General features: G+C 38.7%; 1 long non-coding RNA gene across 8 annotated transcripts in view; it reads left to right on the top strand.

Annotated features, from left to right (window-relative positions):
* Nucleotides 1–22,974, top strand: part of LOC102402718 — a 56,267-nt gene that overhangs the window by 4,257 nt on the left and 29,036 nt on the right. For 3 of the 8 annotated variants that reach the window (XR_006552358.1, XR_006552353.1, XR_326164.3), the window contains exon 2: nt 18,239–18,264. The exons of 2 other annotated variants lie outside the window; for them this stretch is intronic. This is a non-coding gene — a long non-coding RNA (uncharacterized LOC102402718). Of the gene's footprint in view, nt 1–18,113; nt 18,265–22,974 lie in introns of all 8 variants that reach the window. 3 more of the 8 variants (XR_006552359.1, XR_006552355.1, XR_006552356.1) reach the window with 1 other exon arrangement.

Raw genomic sequence — 22,974 nt, 5'->3', positions numbered from 1 at the left:
AAGACGCTTACTCCTTGGAAGGAAAGTTATGACCAACCTAGATGGCATATTCAAAAGCAGAGACATTACTTTGCCAACAAAGGTTCGTCTAGTCAAGGCTATGGTTTTTCCTGTGGTCATGTATGGATGTGAGAGTTGGACTGTGAAGAAGGCTGAGTGCCGAAGAATTGATGCTTTTGAATTGTGGTGTTGGAGAAGACTCGAGAGTCCCTTGGACTGCAAGGAGATCCAACCAGTCCATTCTGAAGGAGATCAGCCCTGGGATTTCTTTGGAAGGAATGATGCTCAAGCTGAAACTCCAGTACTTTGGCCACCTCATGCGAAGAGTTGACTCATTGGAAAAGATTCTGATGCTGGGAGGGATTGGGGGCAAGAGGAGAAGGGGACGACAGAGGATGAGATGGCTGGATGGCATCATGGACTCAATGGACATGAGTCTGAGTGAACTCCGGGAGTTGGTGATGGGCAGGGAGGCCTGGCGTGCTGCGATTCATGGGGTCGCAAAGAGTCGGACACGACTGAGCGACTGATCTGAAGTCACTCAGTACTCAGTAAATGGGCAACAGTGAATGAAGGAACACTACTTTAATAGTGCTTACACCTATGGGGGCTGCAACTAACACTTAATTTTACTATCAGCTCCAGAGAGCTGCACAACTGCTGGGTCCTCAGAACAACTTATATACACATTTAAAAATGCTATTGCAGACTTTGAAGAGCCAGCCCCCTCTTTCATTCTCTAAGTGGTTCTGGCCAAGCTCTTTAACTTGTGTGGGTCTCAGATTTCTTGATAAAGTTAATTGAGATGATTTTTAAAAGCTCTAATAGTTTGCAATTTTGTTTTTTTATAGGCCCATGAGTAATAAAATATTGCCAAAACAATAGAAAAAACAAACAGGTTTTAAAAACAGAGATGATGTCAAGCTTGTAAGAGAAGTTCAGGTTAAAAACCAGAAAAAGAAGATTTTTTAAAAATTTATTTTTAGTTGGAGTATAATTGCTTTACAGTGCTGTGTTGGTTTCTGCCATATAAAAGTGTGAATCAGCCATAAGTATACATATATTGCCTCCCTCTTGAGCCTTGCTCCTACCCTGCCCCTCATCCCACCCCTCTCGGTCGTCACAGAGCACTGGGCTGAGCTCCCTGTGTTACACAGCAAACCTCTCACTAGCTATTTGTTTTACCCACTGTAGGGTGTATATATCAACACGACTCTCTCAATTCATCCCACTCTGTCCTTCCTCTGCTGTGTCCACAAGCGTGTTCTCTATGTCTGCATCTCTATTCCTGCCCTGCAAATAGGTCGATCAGTAAAAGGGGAAGATTTAAACACAAAGAATCCCTAATGTGAAAAGTTGAAGAGTCTTAAGGGTATTTTTTAGTAAACTATCATGTGTTTTTCATATCTTTTAAATCATGGATAAAAATTTATATATAATTTTATAATAATATTAATACAAGTAAAACCTTTCTTTTTTTTAAAGAGTAGAGAAATACCTCCTAACATATGACTCTAATAAGTCAATCTTTGATGGTCTGAGAATTTTATATTCTTACCTCCCCCCAAATGAGTTTTCTAGAGACATTTTTCTCAATATGGGTTATGTGAATTTCTTTCAGATTCTTTTACACCAAGAATAGGAGATCAAGGACAAAGTAACTGAAAAGGTTGTCTTGTTTCTTTCCTGGAAGATGCCCTCTGTGGTTTTAGGAGGCAATTTCATTGCCAAACAGATCAGGAACATCAGGCTTCTGCATAATCTAGTGTTGTTTTTAGATTTTCCTTTCCCACACTCGTATCCTCTTAATTTTAAAGCATCTGTGGATAAGAATGGTTTAGAAACCTACTAATTTCACTTTATACATGATGAAATTATTCGAGAATCAAAGTTTGTGACCTATTCCTCTCCTCTTTTCACCCATTTCATGCTTAGCAAATTTCTGCTTGTTTTTTCTGTGAGAAATACTTCCCTGTAATTTATCTTCTCTATAGTAACAAAGAGTAATTCCAGAGTTTCTGCCTTTGTTCATTAAAAGGAGACCTATTCAAAATAATAAGAATTGGAATTATATAGGTTTTCATGGAACACCTATAATGTACTAGATTTGAAAGTATATATTATGTTTAATATGCTTAACAATCTATGGATTCAGTATTATGACCTTAATTTTTCAGTTAATTATAATAGAAGACATCTGCTGTGCAGTCACTTCTATATACATGATTATATTCACTCTTTACAAAAACTTTGAATGTAATATGTTTAGGGTAAGTAAAGGCCCAGAGGAGGGAGCGGTTAGTTCTACCATTCTGGGCAAGAAGGCTTCCTAGGGGACTCTGGAATATAATACGGAGGAGGAATTGACGTTTCAGTTCAGTCAGTTCAGTCACTCAGTCATGTCCGACTTTGCGACCTCATGAATCGCAGCATGCCAGGCCTCCCTGTCCATAACCAACTCTCAGAGCCTGCCTAAATTCATGTCCATCAAGTCAGTGATGGCATCCAGCCATCTCATCCTCTGTCATCCCCTTCTCCTCTTGCCCCCAATCCTTCCCAGCATCAGGGTCTTTTCCAATGAGTCAACTCTTTGCATGAGGTGGCCAAAGTATTGGAGTTTCAGCTTCAGCATCAGTCCTTCCAATGAACACCCAGGACTGATCTCCTTTAGGATGGACTGGTTGGATTTCCTTGCAGTCCAAGGGACTCTCAAGAGTTTTCTCCAACGCCACAGTTCAAAATCATCAATTCTTTGGCGCTCAGCTTTCTTCGCAGCCCAACTCTCACATCCATACATGACCACTGGAAAAACCATAGCCTTGACTAGATGGACCTTTGTTGGCAAAGTAATGTCTCTGCTTTTGAATATGCTATCTAGGTTGGTCATAACTTTCCTTCCAAGGAGTAAGCGCCTTTTAATTTCATGGCTGCACTCACCATCTGCAGTGATTTTGGAGCCCCCCAAAATAAAGTCTGACACTATTTCCACTGTTTCCCCATCTATTTCCCATGAAGTGATGGGACCAGATGCCATGATTTTCATTTTCTGAACATTGAGCTTTAAGCCAACATTTTCACTCTCCTCTTTCACTTTCATCAAGAGGCTTTTGAGTTCCTCTTCACTTTCTGCCATAAGGGTGGTGTCATCTGCATATCTGAGGTTATTGAGATTTCTCCCAGCAATCTTGATTCCAGCTTGTGCTTCATCCAGCCCAGCGTTTCTCATGATGTACTCTGCATATAAGTTAAATAAGCAGGGTGACAATATACAGCCTTGATGTACTCCTTTTCCTGTTTCGAACCAGTCTGTTGTTCCATGTCCAGTTCTAACTGTTGCTTCTTGACCTGCATATAGGTTTCTCAAGAGGCAGGTCAGGTGGTCTGGTATTCCCATCTCTTGAAGAATTTTCCACAGTTTATTGTGATCCACACAGTCAAAGGCCTTGGCATAGTCATTAAAGCAGAAATAGATGTTTTCCTGGAACTCTCTTGCTTTTTCCATGATCCAGCAGATGTTGGCAATTTGATCTCTGGTTCCTCTGCCTTTTCTAAAACCAGCTTGAACATCTGGAAATTCATGGTTTAAGTATTGCTGAATCCTGGCTTGGAGAATTTTAAGCATTACTTTACTAGCGTGTGAGATGAGTGCAATTGTGCGGTAGTTTGAGCACTCTTTGGCATTGCCTTTCTTTGGGATTGGAATGAAAACTGACCTTTTCCAGTCCTGTGGCCACTGCTGAGTTTTCCAAGTTTGCTGGCATATTGAATGCAGTACTTTTACAGCATTATCTTTCAGGATTTGAAAGAGCTCCACTGGAATTCCATCACCTCCACTAGCTTTGTTCGTAGTGATGCTTTCTAAGGCCCACTTGACTTCACATTCCAGGATGTCTGGCTCTAGGTGAGTGATTACACCATCATGATTATCTGGGTCATGAGGATCTTTTTTGTACAGTTCTTCTGTGTATTCTTGCCACCTCTTAATATCTTCTGCTTTTGTTGGTCATACTATTTCTGTCCTTTATCAAGCCCATCTTTGCATAAAATGTTCCCTTGGTATCTCTTAATTTTCTTGAAGAGATCTCTAGTCTTTCCCATTCTATTGATTGACTCTGTTTCTTTGCATTGATCGCTGAGGAAGGCTTTGTTATCTCTCCTTGCTATTCTTTGGAACTCTGAATTCAGATGCTTACATCTTTCCTTTTCTCCTTTGCTTTTGCTTCTCTTCTTTTCACAGCTATTTGTAAGGCCTCCCCAGACAACCATTTTGCTTTTTTGCATTTCTTTCCATGGGGATGGTCTTGATCCTTGTGTCCTGTACAATATCACGAACCTCTGTCCATAGTTCATCAGGAATCTTTTTATTTAAAAAAAACCATGGTTGATTTACAATGTTGTATTAATTTCTGTTGTACCGCAAAGGGATTCAGTTATACATATATTTATGCATTCTTTTTTAAAAATTCTTTTTCATTGTGGCCTAATACAGGATATTGAATATTATTCCCTGTGCTGTACAGTATGACCTTGTTTATCCATTCTCTATATAATGGTTTTTATCTGCTAACCCCAAACTCCCAATCGCCCCTTCCTCCCTCCCCCTTGGCAACAACAAGCCTGTTCTCTGTGAGTCTGTTTCTGTTTCATAGGTAGGTTCATTTGTGTCATATTTTATATTCTACATATAAGTGATATGATATGGTATTCATCTTTCTCTTTCTAATTTACTTAGTGTGATAATCTCTAAGTCCATTCATGTTGCTTCAAATGGCATTATTCATTTTTTAAGGCTGGGTAGTATTCCATTGTATATATGTACTACATCTTTATCCACTCATCTACAGATGGACATTTAGGCTGTTTCCATGTTTTGGCTATTGTGAATAGTGTTGCTGTGAACATAGGCATATATGTATCTTTTTGAATTGTAGTTTTGAGAGACTAACTTCTAAGATGTGAATCAAAATTAGAAGCGTTCAACTTTGACCAGTCTTTCTTGAAAAAAAAAAACAAAAAACAAGCATACAGCAAAAGCTGTAAGTTACAATGATATTGATGAGAAATCCTTTAGAGGGTGAATAACATTTTCATTAATAGGTTCAAATCTAATAAAAATGTAAAGCTTTATTTTTCCACATATGCTATGCAGCTAACGTCATGGTATAGTCATGAGCCACACAGTGTGATAGAAGGTTAGTACGTCTCTGCTAATCACACTGTTGTGAATCAGCAGTTCAATGATTACTGATTGTGGGTTAATATCATTGCATGTGTGTGTGCTAAGTTGCTTCAGTTGTGTCTGACTCTTTTGACCCTATGGACTGAACTCCTCTGTCCATGGGATTCTCCAGGCAAGAATAATGGAGTGGGTTGCCATGCAACCCACTTCTCCAGGGGATCTTTCTGACCCAGGGATTAAACCCACTTCTCTTACGTCTCCTGTGTTGACAGGCGGGTTCTTTACCACCAGTGCCACCTGGGAATCCCATACTTAATACATATGATGACCTTAAATATTAGTTGTTTTGATTAGCTAAATTTTGAGTGAATCACTCATCATATTTTGACAGGGACCAAAAATCTAGACAAAGGCATATTTCATAGTTAGCCTTATGTCTTACTACATTTAGTACTTTTATACTCAACATTCAAAAAACTAAGATCATGGCATCCAGTCCCATCACTTCATGGCGAACAGATGGGGAAACATTGGAAACAGTGAGAGACTTTACTTTCTTGGGTTCCAAAATCTGCAGATGGTGACTGCAGCCATGAAATTAAAAGACGCTTGCTCCTCGGAAGAAAGGCTATGACAAATTTAGACAGCATATTAAAAAGCAGAGACATTACTTTACTGACAAAGTCCATATTGTCAAAGTGATGGTTTTTCTAATGGTCATGTATAGATGTGAGAGTTGGACCATAGAGAAAGCTGAGTGCTGAGGAATTGATGCTCTAGAACTGTGGTGTTGGAGAAGACTCTTGAGAGTCCCCTGGACAGCAAGGAAATCAAACCAGTCAATCCTAAAGGAAATCAGTCCTGAATATTCATTGGAAGGACTGATGCTGCAGCTGGAACTGCAATAAATTGGCCACCTGATGCAAAGAACTGACTAATTCTAAAAGACCCTAATGCTGGGAAAGATTGAAGGCAGGAGGAGAAAAGGGATGACAGAGAATGAGATGGTTGGACGGCATCACTGACTGAATGGACATAAGTTTGAGCAAGCTCTGGGAGTTGGTGATGGACAGGGAAGCCTGGTGTGCTGTGGTCCATGGGGTGTCAAAGAGCCAGATACAACTGAGTGACCGAATTGAACTGATACCTGAGGAGAGCATGACAACCCACTCCACTATTCTTGCCTGGAAAATCCTCATGGACAGAGGAACCTGAAAGGCTATACTGTTGCAGAATCCAACATGACTGAATGACTAAGCACTTATATACCTACCATAATAGTTGTGGTAAGTAACTGCTGGCTGTACACTGAAGATTCATAATTTTCAAGTAGTTGCTGGGAAGCAGCTGCCCAGCTGATACTATACTTCCCAGCCTTCCTTGCAGCTGAGTGTGGCTGAGTGACTAGCTGTTGCCAGTGAAATGTGAAACAAAGTTGTATGTTTCACATTTAAGCTGAAGTGCCTCAAAACTAAGTATGTCTCCTTCATAGTCTTCTTCACCATTTGGCTGAATGGAAAGAACTCTGAAGCATTTTTGGAGGGCAGAAATCCAAGGAGGAGATAGCTTGAACTGTCTGTTGACTAGAGACCCTGGTATTGGATACTCTATGAAGGAAAAACATGTTTCTGTTACCATATATCCCTGTTACCTGTTACAATAATAGGTGTAACAGATTAATACAACCCTGTACACATTAAATTCTCAGTCCATAGTTTTTGAATGTTAGCATCTGTGTGGCAGATCATTAAACACACAAGTTTGGATTTAAATTGTGGTATCATGACGCATATGTATATATTATACATATATATATATATGATTTCTATTTTATAATTTCTATTTACTTAAATTTCTATTCATTTTTGATTCCCCATTTCTAAAACACTGAATTAGTCCTTGTGAAATTCTCATCTATTAAAATTGGAGTTAATTACTTTATACATTAAGTACATCAATTCTAAAAGGAGATGATGTGTAGTATCAGTAGATATTTTAAGTGATTAGGTTAACAGGTTTCTCTTGATTGTCTATTTTTGTTTTTCCCACTTTTAACAGAAGAGGATTAGCCTTGGTACAGGTTTTAGTGAATAGAGTCCGATGTTGGAAACCAGGGAACCTGAGGTCTTTGTTGACTATACCGCAAGCTCTATTAAATATTCAGTTAGTTTGCCTGTGAAAAGAGAGAGGCTACAGTTATCTCCCAATAAATAATAAATTGATATTGGAACTTCTGACTATTTGCACAGTATCATTTGCTCTTACTTCTTAATTAGATGACTAATTAGTGTTGTTTGGGTACCTTTTGCTTTTGGGCCTTGTGTTCATCAAGGGGTGGGTGGGCAAGTAGGGATGAAAGTAAAATCAATTTACCTAGTTATATTTGAGGACTTGAAGTCATATCCTCTGAAGGTTTTGGATGACTTCTTTTCCCTGCTAGGAATGTATTTATAGATTAATTTTAGTTTCAGTTGCCTTTTACCAGATTAAATATTGTGTAAGTGGTAAATTCAAGGAAACTTGAAGAGTTTTAAAACATTTTACCATGGTTCCCACTATAGAGATGACCATAATTAGAGGAAACGGTAGATTAAGTTAGAAACCGTCTATGGTTGGGAGCTGGAGTTTTGACACTTTCCTGTATATTTCACTGATATTCCCCAAACCTTAGTGGTCTTTTGGTCTGTGGATCATAGCTTAGCCAGGAGGTGAGCCAGAGTTCTTAGTGAGGCAGTGAAAGCGGTGGCCTATGGCATCTCAGCAGAGCTGGTACACCCACTCGTCTAGTTTGGGAGGAAGTGGAGGCTGGGGTCAGGAGAGCAGCCCTTTCCCGCTTTTAGACAGTACCAGAATGTCTCAGGCTGGGGTTTCACTTTATTTTTGTTTATGTGGAGTTGGTTCAGACACAAGTAAAATTGTGGTGTCTTAACCTCTAGTAAGATTTTAGACTTATATCTTGCTTCATCAAGCTTGGTCACTTAAGGATCTAGTTTGTGTTTTAGAGGTGATAGTATTCTGAATTTAGAAAGATGAAAGAGACACACTTTCATTTAAACCTCATAATCTTTGAATGCTTGGGGATGTAAATTAATGAAAGCATTTAATTTCTTTTTAAAGAAAAAGATAAGAATCGTACACACAGGAAGTCTATTTTCCTAAAATATATTTTACTTTCATAGTATTTTCATTAAATTGGGCAACTGTGATATATCTGGTGATCCTATCTTCTCTCCTGAGTGTTAACCACATGAACAAGAGAACTAGGATTGGGAAATAAATTCAGTTAAATTTTATTCCACTGTACCAGGTATGTGTGAACATAAAGCAGTCTGTGTGTGGCTCTTTCATAGGAAGGGTTGGAGTCTTTTTCCTTTTTTAAACAAAAATCCATGAAACATAAAAAGGTATAATAAATATTTGAGAAATCTGGGGAAAATGCTATGAAATTAATAAAACTTACAGATGTTGGAGTAAATTTAGCAGAAAAATAGAAAATGAGAAAATGTCATTATATATGTGGGCTTATAAATATTAATTTTAGTTGCCTTGAAGCAACATAATTTAGTATTAAATGCTTAGAAACACTAATTTAGTCAACAGAATTTTAAAATGTGGATTGTGTATACTGTTCAGCTAATAATAAATTTTATTTGAAAAAAAAAATAGGTAGTAGGAATCCCAAAAGATAAAGAGGAGCCCTCTATTAAAGATAGCATTTCCCGATCTAACACTATTGTTATAGTCCTAGAATCTCCCAAGTACCTGGAAGAGGAATGGTAACAGGGCAGGGCATTGAGAAAAGGAGGGGTAGTTCTTAACTTGTGGCTCTCTTCTAGTTCTAAGACTGCTTGGATTCTAGATGAGCAGAAAATCACTAAAAATGGAGATCAGAGCACCAGTCTCAGTTCAAATAAAAAGGTATCTCCTGTGGTACACACACACACACACACACACACACACACACACACACACACAGTAGAATACTACTCAGCCATGAAGAAGAGTGGAAGAATGCCATTTACAGCAATAAGGATGGACCTAGAGATTATCATAGACTAAGTGAAGTAAATCAAAGACAAATATCATTTAGTATCACTTATATGTAGAATCTAAAAAAATGATACAAATGAACTTATTTACAAAACAGAAACAGACTCACAGAAAAAATTTATGGTTACCAAAGGGAAAAGGGAGGGGGATAAATTAGGAATTTGGGATTAACAGATACACACTACCATATACAAAATAGGTAAACAACAAGGACCTACTGAGCAGCACAGGGAACTATATTCAATATCTTATAATAATCTATAAAGGAAAAATATGAAAAGGAATATATACACATAACTGAAACACTTTGCCGTGAACCAGAAACTAACACAACATTGTAAATCAACTATACTTTAATAAAAAATAAAACAAAGAAAGGTATCTTCAAATATAGTCAAATCAGTGTATTCAGAAAGCGTCTGTATTCAGAAAGCATCATGGGAATTGGCATGAGCTGGGGGACTTTTTGGTATCTGATTTTAACCAGGTGCCAAACTGAAAGACTTCAACTGTATTTACCTTTTGTTATACCTTTCCAGATATCTCTCAGCAAGCTCTTGGGCCAAATCCACTACTTATTTTTGTAAATAAAGTCTTATTGGAACATGGCCATGCCCATTTATTTATGTAGTGTCTATGGCTGCTTTTGGAGAAGGAAATGGCAACCCATTCCAGTGTTCTTGCCTAGAGAATTCCATGGACAGAGGAGCCTGGCAGGCTACAGTCCATGGGGTCGCAAGGAGTCAGACACGACTGAGAGACTTCACTTTCACTTTTCATGGCTGCTTTAGAGCTACGAAGGTAGTGTTGAGTAGTTGGAATAGAGACCATCTGGCCTGCAAAGCTTAAAATATTTAATACCATCTGTCCCTTTAAGGGCTCACTCCTGTTCCAGAGGAAAGATCTTTTTTTTTAAAATCTGTTCTTTAACTCAAGTATGTGAGTCAGTCTCTCACCCTAGTTCCAGCCCTGTCATTTCTAGCTACTTCAAGCCAATTTTGAGCTGTGAACAGTATTCCATGTGTGGTGTCTGATGTAGGTACCTGGCTTTAATCATGCAATACAATGCTTTCTATTTTGTTTTCCCTCATCCTCATAATGCCCTGCTTTACAGTGAGCACAGGACACTGAACCAACTGTATTAAAGACAAGCGTTTAATGATCCTTGGAACTCTTTCTGATTATGAGCAATTGTTCGCTGGATACAATCTGGTACATGTCCTTGGAATTTCTGTTGTGTGTAAATAGCCCTTCTTCCTTGTGCTCATCTGAAACCTATCTGTCACTTTTTCTGCCTTGTCCATATGATCCCTTGTGAGATAATTGTATAATGACACCTGTTGCTCCTACTCTCCAGCAACTCAAAATCTTAGTATCTCTTGTAAATCTGGGAATTTTAGTATAAACTATTTTAATACCTTTATTTATTGTCTTGTAAACATTTAAAGTGCTTTCACATTGATGATGTGAACTGATCTTGCAATGGTGTTTGTGGGAAAGGGATCTGATTGGCTAGAGACAAGGATGCAAAGGAGACTTAAATTTTCACAGACCTTACTTGTATGGCTTTTAAATTTTGCATTGTATGTGTATTAGTTACCTATTACTGAATAGCAATATAACCACAAATTTAGAAGCTTAAAATAACACACATTTATTACCTCGGAGTTTCTGTAGGTCAGGAAGCCAGGCATGGTTTAGCAGGGTCCCTTGTATCAGGGCCCTTACAAGCTGTAAGTGAAGTGTTGGCTGAGGCTGGAGTCTCATTGGAAGACTTGATTGTGAAAGGATCTGCTTCCAGGCTTACATGATTATTGGCAGTACTCAGCTCCTTGAGAACTTTTGGATTGAGAGCCTCAGTTCATAGTTGTTTGTTGGCTGGAGGCCTCTGTTCCTCTCCCAACATGACAGCTTTCTTCATCAAAGCATGCAAGCTGAGAAGGCAATAGAAGGAGTCTGATAGCAACACAGAAGTCAAAATTTTACATCGTATACTTCTGTGGGACTTCTTTGCCTGTTTGTGCTAAAACAAGTCATTAGACCATCCCACACTCAAGGGTAGGGAATTACTTGAGGGCATGAATACCAGGAGTTGGGGATCCTAGAGAGGTCATTTTAGGGTCTGCTTGTCACCTGTGTGTATTATCTATTTACTGAAATGAAATAAATAATTTTAGGCATTTAAGACAAATGAAAATGAAGTCTCAGAATAATGTGTGAAATATTTTTGTTTTTTTTTTAATAAAAAATGACATGCGCATAAATACATGTATGTCTATAAATGCACACAAAATGCTGGGAATGATACAGATCAATGATTTGTCTTTGTTCAAGGTGCTATAACAATACTGGGTGGCATATAAACACAGGGATTTATTTCTCACAGTTCTGGAGGCTGAAAAGTCCCAGACAAGACACTGGCAGATTAGATGTCTGCTGAGAGCCCACTTCCTTGTTCATAGATGGCCACCTTTTGCTGTGTCTTCATATGGCAGAATTGATTAGGGAGCTCTCTGGGATCTCTAGTACTATTCATAAGCAATCCACTCTTATGACCTAAGAACCTCCCAAAGACCCTTCCTCCTAAAGTCTACATGCTAGGGATTAGGCTTCAATATAGAATTTTGAAAAGACAAAAAGTATTCATACTATAGCAGTGATTACTTCTATGGAAGGGAGTGAGAGAGGAATGAGTATAAAGGAAATTTAATAGTTTAATCTGTGTCTTTGTTTTCTTCCAAGAAAAAGAAATTAGAACAATTTTATAAAGTTATAGAGGATAAATGGTATTCCAATGGCATATGTTCACTTAATCATAGGATCAGGATTCAAACATAACTTTCCTAAATGTCACAGATTTGTTTCCTATTTATTTATTGGATTATTTGCTTCTGAACTAAATTGTTTTATTCATAAAACTTATTAAAATTATTTATAAGAATGATAGATACTAGTTTATTTTCTGATGCCTGGATAATCTCTTTAGGTAGCAATCTCTATTCTATTCTAATCTCATATTCTATAGTATGTTTGATAATTAAGCCATTTTTAAACCATGATAAAACAGAATATTTAATCCTGGGACAGTGTTGCCAGATTTAGCAAATGAAAATATAAGAAAAAGAAGCCTTGTTAAATTTGAATTTGGTGTTTTGGGTGTTTTGTCCTTTTTTTTAACCCAAATTGGAAAACTCAGCAGATTCCACAGGACTGGAAAAGGTCAGTTTTCATTCCAGTCCCAAAGAAGGGCAATGCCAAAGAATGTTCAAACTACCACACAATTGTGCTCATTTCACATGCTAGCAAGGTAATGCTCAGAATCCTTCAAGCTAGGCTTCAACAGTACATGAACTGACAACTTCAAATGTGCAAGCTGGATTTAGAAAAGACAGAAGAGCCAGACATCAAATTGCCAATATCCATTAGATCATAGAAAAAGCTAGGGAATTCCAGAAAAAACATCTACTTCTGCTTCATTGACTATGCTAAAGCCTTTGACTGTGTGGATCACAACAAATTGAAAAATTCTGAAAGAAATGGGAATACCAGACCACCTTACCTGCCTCCTGAGAAACCTGTATGCAGGTCAAGAAGCAGTAGTTAGAACTGGACAGAGAACAACAGACTGGTTCAAAATTGGGAAAGGAGTTCATCAAGGCTGTATATTGTCACCCTGCTTATTTAAATTATATGCATACTACATCACGCAAAATGGTGGACTGGATGACTCATGAGCTGGAATCAAGATTGCTGCGAGAAATATCAGCAACTTCAGACATGCATATGATACCACTCTAATGGCACAAAGTGAAGAGGAACTGAAGAGCCTGTTGATGAGGGTGAAAGAAGAGAGTGGAAAAGCTAGCTTAACATTCAACATTCACAAAACTAAGATCATGGCATCCAGTCCCATAACTTCATGGCAAATAGATGGGGAAAAAGTGGAAACAGTGACAGATTTTATTTTCTTGGGCTCCAACATCACTGTGGATGGTGATTGCAGTCATGAAATTAAAAGACGCTCCTTGAAAGAAAAGCTATGACAATTGTAGAAAGCACATTTAAAAGCAGAGACATTACTTTGCTGCCTAAGGTCCATATAGTCAAAGCTAAGGTTTTTCCAGTAGTCATGTATGGATGTGAGAGTTGGACCATAAAGAAAGCTGAGTGCTAAAGAATTGGTGCTTTCAAATTGTGGAGCCAGAGAAGACTCCTGAGAGTCTCTTGAAGAGCAAGGAGATCAAACCAGTTAATCCTAAAGGAAATCAACCCTGAATATTCATTGGAAGGACTTATGCTAAAGCTGAAGCCCCAATACTTTGGCCACCTGATGCAAAGAGCCGATTTACTGGAAAAGACCCTGATGCTGGGAAACATTGAGGGCAGGAGAAGAAGGGGACACCAGAGGGTGAGGTGGTTGGATGGCATCACTGACTCAATGGACATGGGTTTGAGCAAACTCTGGGAAACAGTGATGGAGAGGGAAGCCTGGCATGCTGCAGTCCATGGGATTGCAAAGAGTCAGACACAACTTAGTAACTGAACAACGAAGTTTTTAAAATGATAAATTTTAATTTATAATTAAATTATAATTTAATTTACAACTATAGTGAATGCATTGGAGAAGGAAATGGCACCCCACTCCAGTACTCTTGCCTGGAAAATCCTATGGATGGAGGAGCCTGGTAGGCTGCAGTCCATGGGGTTGCTAAGAGTCGGACATGACTGAGCGACTGCACTTTCACTTTTCACTTTAATGCATTGGAGAAGGAAATGGCACCCCACTCCAGTACTCTTGCCTGGAAAATCCCATGGATGGAGGAGCCTGGTAGGCTGCAGACCATGGGGTCGCGAAGAGTCGGACACGACTGAGCGACTTCACTTTTACTCTTCACTTTCATGCATTGGAGAAGGAAATGGCAACCCACTCCAGTGTTCTTGCCTGGAGGATCCCAGGGATGGGGGAGCCTGGTGGGCTGCCGTCTATGGGGTCACACAGAGTCGGACACGACTAAAGGGACTTAGCAGCAGTGAATGCTTAAGACTAGAATGTTTTTCTGAAAACTGAGAAATTAAAAAAAAAAAACTTTAGAGTTCAAACATTGCATTATTTTCTTTGCATCTTCATCAACTTTTCTACCCTTCTGAAATAATCATTGAAATCTCTTTGTGGAAGTATAAAAAAGAAATGGTATTTTGCAGAATATGATTTATCAGTATAAGTTGGCCAAATTTGACTTTATAACTATTTTCCAGGAAAATAGAAAAACAAAACTCAATAAGGAAATAGTCTGCAACTAAATTTCAATAAATGTCCCAGAGATGGAGCTTTGTGTCAAGGTCCTTTGTACATTGATTTAGGAGACATTTTTGCAGTTTTAAACACATTATTCCTTGAAATTTATCTTGATGATGTAATGTGATTGGATGACTGACCAATTACCACATGAGTTCTAAAGTTCCACTTTTTTTAGATTGACTAATAGCTCTCTGGTGGGGAAAAGATGACTATGTGTAGCCACAGAAAAGTGGAAGATAGAACGGGAGTGTGTGCCGTCCAGGACCTGATTGCTGTCAGCTCCAGTCCTCTCATTCTCTGGGCTCAGCTCTGAATCAGAGAGAATGGCCCCATAGGCTGCATTCCCAAGCACATCCCCCCAGCCCCTGCATCATCCTGCCTTTGGCTAGTTTCAAAAGTCCAAGGATGGTGTTGACAGGAGATAGGCAGGCTGGAAGAAGGGAGCAGCCTGGGATTTCTCCTCGTTCTCTGCATTGGGCAGCAGCTCTGACAGAACCCGTGCCTTCCTCCTGGCCTTAGCCTTCCCCTGGTGGCCGCAGGCCCTGGGCTCTCTTGCCGTTCCCATTCTCTGCTCTGGTTTCAGGAGGGCAGTGGCCCCTGAGGGTTTGCCTCATGGAGCCTGTTTGGCTTCTCAGATCTTTCATGGTAGCCCTGTGTTAAAGTCTTTCTGTTTTATGTACTGGTTTCTAGTTTTCCAGATAGACCTAGCTCGATACAGGGAACATGGAAATTTTTAAGAGAATATCAGAAAATTAAAGATCCATGTTCTTTTCTCCTTGACATCATCTTCACGGAGTTTCAAATAAATGAGTGAACAACTGTTCCTATAGCACTAATGATTTCTCTGTTTCAAGAGGCTCTGGATCAGGATCTTCCAGAGAAAACGATTCATAAGAATGTTTGGCTAGTAGAGCATGAACCTGCACTTGGCCTCAAACAAAGTCTTCCATTATTTTCTTAAGGAATATAGACAATTCCATTCTTTTTAGTGGAGGGGGGATGCTATCATTTCTAGATCAATAATCCTTAAAATGAATATGTAAGGGAGAAGAGAACAAAGAATAAAATGGAAGGGGAAAAGGAGTTCAGAGATAAGGGGAAAAATAGGAAGATGACATGGAATCAGATAATAAGCTATCCTCTTGGAGAGAAGGGCAATAGCTTTGATTAAAGGGGGATTAAAAAAATCTATTTTCTCAAAATGTTGCTCATAACCCTGTAGGTTCAGGAACATGTTTCAGTTATTTGAGTGAAATCATAAGCCCTAGACAATATAGGAAATGATATTTGTTATAGACATTGTAAATATTAATAATCACAACCTCTCAGTGAACTCTTTGTTTGCCCTCAAAGGATAAGGAAAGTCTTACATAGTGAATGCAGTGTCCTTGACAAATGGGCAGCAATGGCACAAACCTGATGGAGGGGTGGTACACGCATAGCCTTGGTTAGTATAAGTGTAAAATGCCTTACTCCAGGAAATTTACCTTTCATCTTGTGAGCTAAGGGCCTTGTTAGTTGACCTGTTAGGCAAGGTCAAACCCTGAACTAGAATTTGTGTAAGTCACAGATCCACTCACTGCTTTCTGGCATCAAATATAAATGCCTTTCTTAAATGTCCCAAGGCGTTATTGCCATACAGTGTACCATTTTCCACAAGAGCTTTGCTGTTACGCTGCTTTGATTACTTCCTAACTGAGGCATCTTGAGCAAGTTAACTTCTCTGGGCCTCCTTTGTTAAGTAGGGGCAGAAATAACACCTCCTTCAGAACTCTGTTGTGAGGATTAAATGTGTGCCTACATATACAGCTTAGACCATCACCTGTAATTCAGTAAACAATAAAAGCTAAACATTATTATAGCTCAGAAGTGATACCTGTGATTTTAGAGCTGTGTTAAGTTCAAAGCATAGAAAATATATTTTAGATAAATGCATACATTTATATATGATATTAGATGTAAAAATTATGTTGGTTTATAATTTCTAGCTTACAAGCCCAAGGAGAAGAAAAAAAAAAACAACCAAACACTGTATTGACAGCTGGGAGATTTGACAAATAGATAGTAGCCGAAAAACATTTAAAACACTAAAAAATGAAATTCCTTTCTACAGGCACATTCTGCACGTACATCTTGAAGAAAAAAGTGACTCTCTGTTATAGTAGCAAAGAAAGCAGAATAACTGGGATTGGGTAATCTGCAGCAAAAAAAGTCACCACATTTAGCTGGACATACATTAGGTCTGAGACTGTGATTAATACTCATCTTAGGTTCCCTCTGCTTCTTGAGAATTTTTAGCCTACTAAGTCAAATGACTTTTTTTTTTAACCGATGGAAAATTATGAGCTATTTAGGAAAATAAGCACATGTCTTAACTGAGTAACATCACCTTTTCCATAAGAAGTGAAAATGAAAATTTTAAAAAGTGTTTAGATAGAAAACAATTGATAGAAACTTTCCTTCTCTCTCTTTCCCTCTTTCTACCCCCACCTTCCTTCCTTCTGATGGGTGGTAGTCTCAGTCTTCATATTAACAAATATCAACCCAGCAATAAAGGCTGCCACCTGCATTTTGAGTGGACATGCAGTCTATCACTATCATCATTGAAACACAAATTTTTAGGTTTTGACCAAGTTCTGCTAGAATGACTTTAATGGTGGATCAGGTCCATGCAGGATTTCCTGTTTGAGAACTGTGGAAATGAAAGACTTAACTAAAAATAGCTAAATGGCACTATTTGTAAATACACTCAAGTTTAGGAGAGTGTAAATAACCGTGTACATACTGTCAGGGACCTTACAGTCATAATTTCCCCTGCTAGAACAAAGTTAATGCTTGGTGGCTCAAATAAGCTGGTGTTTCCATCTCTCACAACTCATCTGACTGGAACAAATTTCCAAGCCAGTGGGATAGTCCCATGAATCTAGGAAAATATGGGAAGTGATTTTGAGCTCGTTAAGTGTTGAGCAGCTCTTTACAGTGAACCCACTGATATACCTGCAGCACTTTAGGTAGAACACAGGCCGTATTTTGACACCAATACCTCCTCCTTAGAATTGGGAAGCACCTGTGGCTTTTGAGTAGTTTAATGCCCTCACTTTCTCACGTGTGCAGTGGTAGCAGAGAACATTGATTAAAGATGAATGTAGAGCAAAATTTACAGAACCAGAAATGAGAGTACATGGTAGTGAGTAAAAGCGATGCGGGTGAACAGTCATTATGTGCCTGGGCCTGAGGAGGGGCTCAAAAAACCCATCTCACTGTCTTTCCCCTGGTTTTATTAACACAGTCTGTGGAATTGTTACCATACCCACTGCTCCTGGACTCCCACCTCCCATGACACTCTGTACCACTTTTTAGAATTTATTTTTAATTGGAGGATAATTACTCTACAATATTATGATGGTTTCTACCATACATCAACATGATTCAGCTATAGGTCCCCCACCTCCTGAACTGTGCTCCCACCTCCTTCCCCATCCCACCCCTCTAGGTCTTCACAGAGCACCAGGTTTGGGTTCCCTGCATCATACAGCAAGTTCCCATTGGCTGTCTTCTTTACATATGTTAATGTATTTGTTTCAGTACTACTCTCTCAGGCGGCTCACTCTTTCTTCTGGCTTTATTTACATATTCTGTGGATCTGTGACTGCACCACTGCTCCTGGACTCCTGCCTCCCATGTGACTGTGCCATTTTGCAAACACTCAGAAGGATGAAGCCTCAGAACAGCTAAGGTAAATGAGATGAATCACAACTTTTTAATAACTAGTTTATGAACAGAGGAAAGAAAAAGGAACATAGTGAAGGTAGTGAGATTGACAACTAGGCAGCAACATTACAAAGCTAACAGAAGACAGGAAGTTAGACTCACGTGGGACAACTCTTCCCTTTGTCCTGAATGTTCACACACTGCATGAGCCACCTGGACAAGGAGGAATGCCATCTCACTCACTGTGTGCAAGGAGCAGCATCTCTCCTACGCAGTTTTTCTAGGCCATCCTCAGAGTAGTAGTATTTCTATCTAAGTTATTGTAGAACTTAAAAATGCCCCTTTTATGGTAACTCACATCTCTTCTCCCTCTCAGTTGGATGAGGGTGGGAGAAAAGGTAAAAAAAAATAATACAGCGAGTGAATCTAAACAAACAGATTTGGTAATTACAAATAAGTTATTTGGATAGTATGTTCAAGAAAGGCCTCTTTGAGGAGTAGATATATAAAGAATGGGCAGGAACTGGCTGTAAAAACAGAGGAAAGAATGTTTGAGAGAGAGGACAGCATGCACAAAGGCCCCAAGGAAAGAAAGGGCCGTGGGTGTGCATGAGGAGCTGATTGCAGGCCAATCTGACTGGAACTCAGTGAACATTCACAGCAGAAGGGAACCTTAGGGAAGGCTCCATTTGCTTGGAAACCTGCCTTTCTTCAAGATTCATGTCAGTCATTTTATGGCCCGGGACAACTCACCTTGTGCCAATGTTATCTCAAAATGCATGTTGTGGTTGAGGGGCTTGGTGCCAGTCTCTGAGTTTTGAGACATTTCCTTTCTCCAATTAGCAGACTGCTAGTAGCTGTATAACATCTGGCTAAAGACTATCAGGCGGCATTCTTTCTGCCCCCTTCTGATGTCTATGTCAGAAGATTTCTCTCTTTTATACTTTAATAAAACTTTTATTACAGAAAAGCTCTGAGTGATCAAGCCTCGTCAGTGGCCCTGAATTGAATTCTTCCCCTCTGGTTGCCAAGAATCCTGGCGTCTTTCATGGCTCAGCAACAACTTTTCACCTCCATAATGGAAATGTTCCAGTGTAATAAACTGGCTACCTGGGAGCTGGCTGATTGCCCTGGGGGAGTGGCAACATAAGGGGACTCAGCATTGGTCTCTGCTGCTGCAGATCAGACGCTCAGCAGTGGGCATAGCAGATGGGCCTTGGTGAATGGGAATCCGTGCTGCTGAGCCCATGCATAACCTCCAGGCATGCTAATGAGCCCACTGGGTGATTACAGCAATGACTAGAGAACGTGGCTGACTGGTGTCGACAGAACACATCATCCTCTGCTACTGGTTATTACGTATGCCTCTGCTGGTGAGCATTCACATAGGACACAAATACCTTCACAATCTTTCGCTCTTCTGGTAATTGATCCATATATCTCTTCCCCCAGTTTCTTTGCCCCCAGTTTCCCAATCATGTTTCTTCCAAGTCCCTGATCACCCAGCCAAACCACTGGCCACAGCATATCCCCTGATCTCCCCAAAAATAAAAGAAGAGAGCCTGACTGTACCACATCTAATTTCATTGGTCAAATGGTTTTTTTTTTTTAGCTTTTCATTTTATTTTTTAACTTTACAATATTGTATTGGTTTTGCCATATATCAACATGAATCCACCACAGGTATACACGTGTTCCCCATCATTATTTTCTGGATTATAGTGCTTGACTAGACACAGTAGTTTTATCCATATTATTTAGCATGCTTTGTATAATGAAGATAATGCAGAAATGATTTGTTAATTACTGGAAAGCTTGAAACAGAAAAGGATAATTGTCAATTCAAATTTATACTTAAAAAGTTTAGTTTTGTTCATAATGTGTATAGAATTTTTTGGATGCATTTCCATTTAAAAATATACTGAAAGTTCAAGACAAGATAATCACATTTTTACAAAATGCATCCTTTTGTTATCTCATCATTTTGAGAGATGTATGGTCTTAAGAAGGATCTTTATTACTATGTCATCTACTTTCTGCCTATGTATTTGAACATAGAAAAGTAATATATAAGCAATGTACCCAAAGTGGTCACAAAATATCTTTTGATTAATTTTGTTAAGGTTTGTAGTCATGAAGTGACAGAAATATTTAATTTTGTAGCTTAATTTTATGGTGCAATTAATTTAATTATTTTTAGAACGAAAGGAATGTGATATACAAGCGCGTACTAATAACTATCAGAAATTCATTCATTCCGTTAACAAAACTGCAGTGAACCATACAAAGTCTCTGCCTTCAGAGTCTGAATTTTAGTGACAAAGCTAACTGCAATAAAGTTAACAAATAAATATGCAATATAACATTGTATAATGATAAATGTATTAAAGTAGTGGATTGTGTTCATACTGTTAATTATCAATGTACTTATATTCAAATTTGGTCGTTATAAAACTTAATTTTTGTCTTTTTAGAAAATAATGGAAAGCATACTCCTTTGTAAAATGCAGTCAAATACCTTATAAGGTATAGAAATTTGGAAAGTAACTTGGAGCTAAATAAGCAGTTATTTTTGGTTTCTAGTTTAAACATTTTTTTCAAATATATAAAGTTAGGTTTGTGAAGAAAGCTCTTGTCTCTTTAACTTCCTGTTTAAGTAGTTGAACAGAAGTCTAGGAAAGTCTACTATTGACCAAGCGATAATGACAGTTTATTTGTTGGCAAACTTTGTTTTTTTCCTGCCCATAAGCATAGCATTAAGAAGATGAAACCCTCACCACAGCATATATGTACATTTTGCTGAATTGACAAAACTTGTACTATCCACATTCCCATTTTAGAAGTTAGGAATTATACTGGAAAACCTAAACTGACAAAGATTACAATTATAACAAGAGCAGTTCTTGAGCACCCCAAAGTCATTGTTTATAATAGTAATTACTAGAGGCAAAATTCAATAATAAAAAAATTTTCTTCTTCAAAAAAAGTGGTCACTAGATGGAAAATTCTATTCCTTTTATATAGAAACACTTCTTTAGCTGACTGGGAAAATAAAGTAAAATGTAAAATTAAGTAGTCTGTTAAACAGTGCTTTATTTTATATGTTAGACAAGACAGTTATCTAATTGTGCTTTAGAGGTACTGAAGTATTTAGAATGTGAGAATCATTTCAGTCCATTTTCATTCTTTTCACTATCTTTTATATCAGTGTACTAGGATATTTATTCTTGGTTATGTACTAGGATATTTATTTATTAGTGACTATGTGGCAATCTATCAAGACAAAGATGAGTGCTGAAAGATGAGTGCTGAGACATTAGTCTAATCAAGGTTGTGTTTAGTCTCTCCGTTGTGTCTAATGCTTTGGGAACCTTCGGACCATAGTCCCTCAGGCTACTCTGTCCATGGGATTTTTCAGGTAAGAATACTGGAGTGGGTTGTCATTTCCTCCTCCAGGGGATCTTCCTAACCAGGGATTGAACCTGCATCTCCTGTGTCTCCTGCATTACAGGTGGTTTCTTTACCTGCTGAGCCATCAGGGAAGCCTAAGTAGAGATGCAACACATATTACCTAAGTGCCTATTTTCTGCTCTTGCTATGGTAGCACAATGCTGACTATCTACTTCACTGAAGCTTTTCAGAAGGAATCTGGGCTCAGTCAGTGGGTCTTGCATTAATGTGAAATTCAGTGTGAAGTAATATGCCAAGTGGTAACTACGTATTAAACTTTTTTTTTTTTTTTCATATCTACCTAAGATTCACTTTCCAGGAATGCTAAAATCCCTCTGGGCTCTTTAGAGTAGAAATGTATCTTCCCACAGGGTATTTGTTTAGTATGGTCAGGTTATACCAGCGACTCCAGGAGCGGCTGTTTGGATGTCGTCAAATCTCCATTGTCTCCTCTTGCTTTGATACCTGGATCTGCTGAATTTTTAGTTTTTAACTTCTCTCTTGATTCTTGCAACTGCAGTCCTTTCTCTGAGTCACTTTTCTCCATTCTGAACTCTGCTCCATTCCTTTATTGACTAAAATAACAGTAACACAAGGCATTTATATTTAGCAGACCATGCTGAAGTTTCAAAGTTTTATAGTGGCGATACATTATTGACTACAAGCCAAAAATTAAAATTTAACAGGAGTCATCATGGTCCTATCATGGCCTCTATTTGTCATCCATCCACCATTTTTTACTGGCTTTGTCTCCTTAGGCTTTCTGCCTTCACTTCTGGTCAAGGCCTCACCCTCCATCTCCTGACCTTTCCCTGTTGTCTCTCATATTAGTTTGCTTAGGCTGCCAGAATAAAATATCACAGATCAGGTAGCTTAAGAACAGAAATTTATTGTCTCTGAGCTCTGGAAGTCAAGATCAAGGTGCTGGCAGATTTTATTTCTCCTGAGGTCTCTCTCCTTGGCTTGCAGATGACCATCTTCTCCCTGTGTCCTGGCAGGGCCTTTCCTCTGTGCATGCATCCCTAGGGACTCTCCTGTGTCTTAATCCCATCTTCTTTTGTGGACACTGGTCAGAATGTAGCCTACCTAACAGCTTCATTTGAATGGAATCATCTTTGTAAAGATCTGTCTTCAAATGCAGTCACATTCTGAGGGTTTAAGCCTTCAGCATAAGAATGCAGTCACATTCTGAGGGTTTAAGCCTTCAACATAAGAATTTGGAGGGAGGAGGACACAATTAAGTCTACTATTTCCCAAGTCCTTTCTTTTATGTTCTATTGCCAGT

This window comes from Bubalus bubalis, chromosome 7 (genome assembly GCF_019923935.1).
Source record: "Bubalus bubalis isolate 160015118507 breed Murrah chromosome 7, NDDB_SH_1, whole genome shotgun sequence".
Taxonomy (NCBI): Eukaryota; Metazoa; Chordata; class Mammalia; order Artiodactyla; family Bovidae; genus Bubalus; species Bubalus bubalis.
This window is presented reverse-complemented; position numbering and strand designations above follow the sequence as displayed.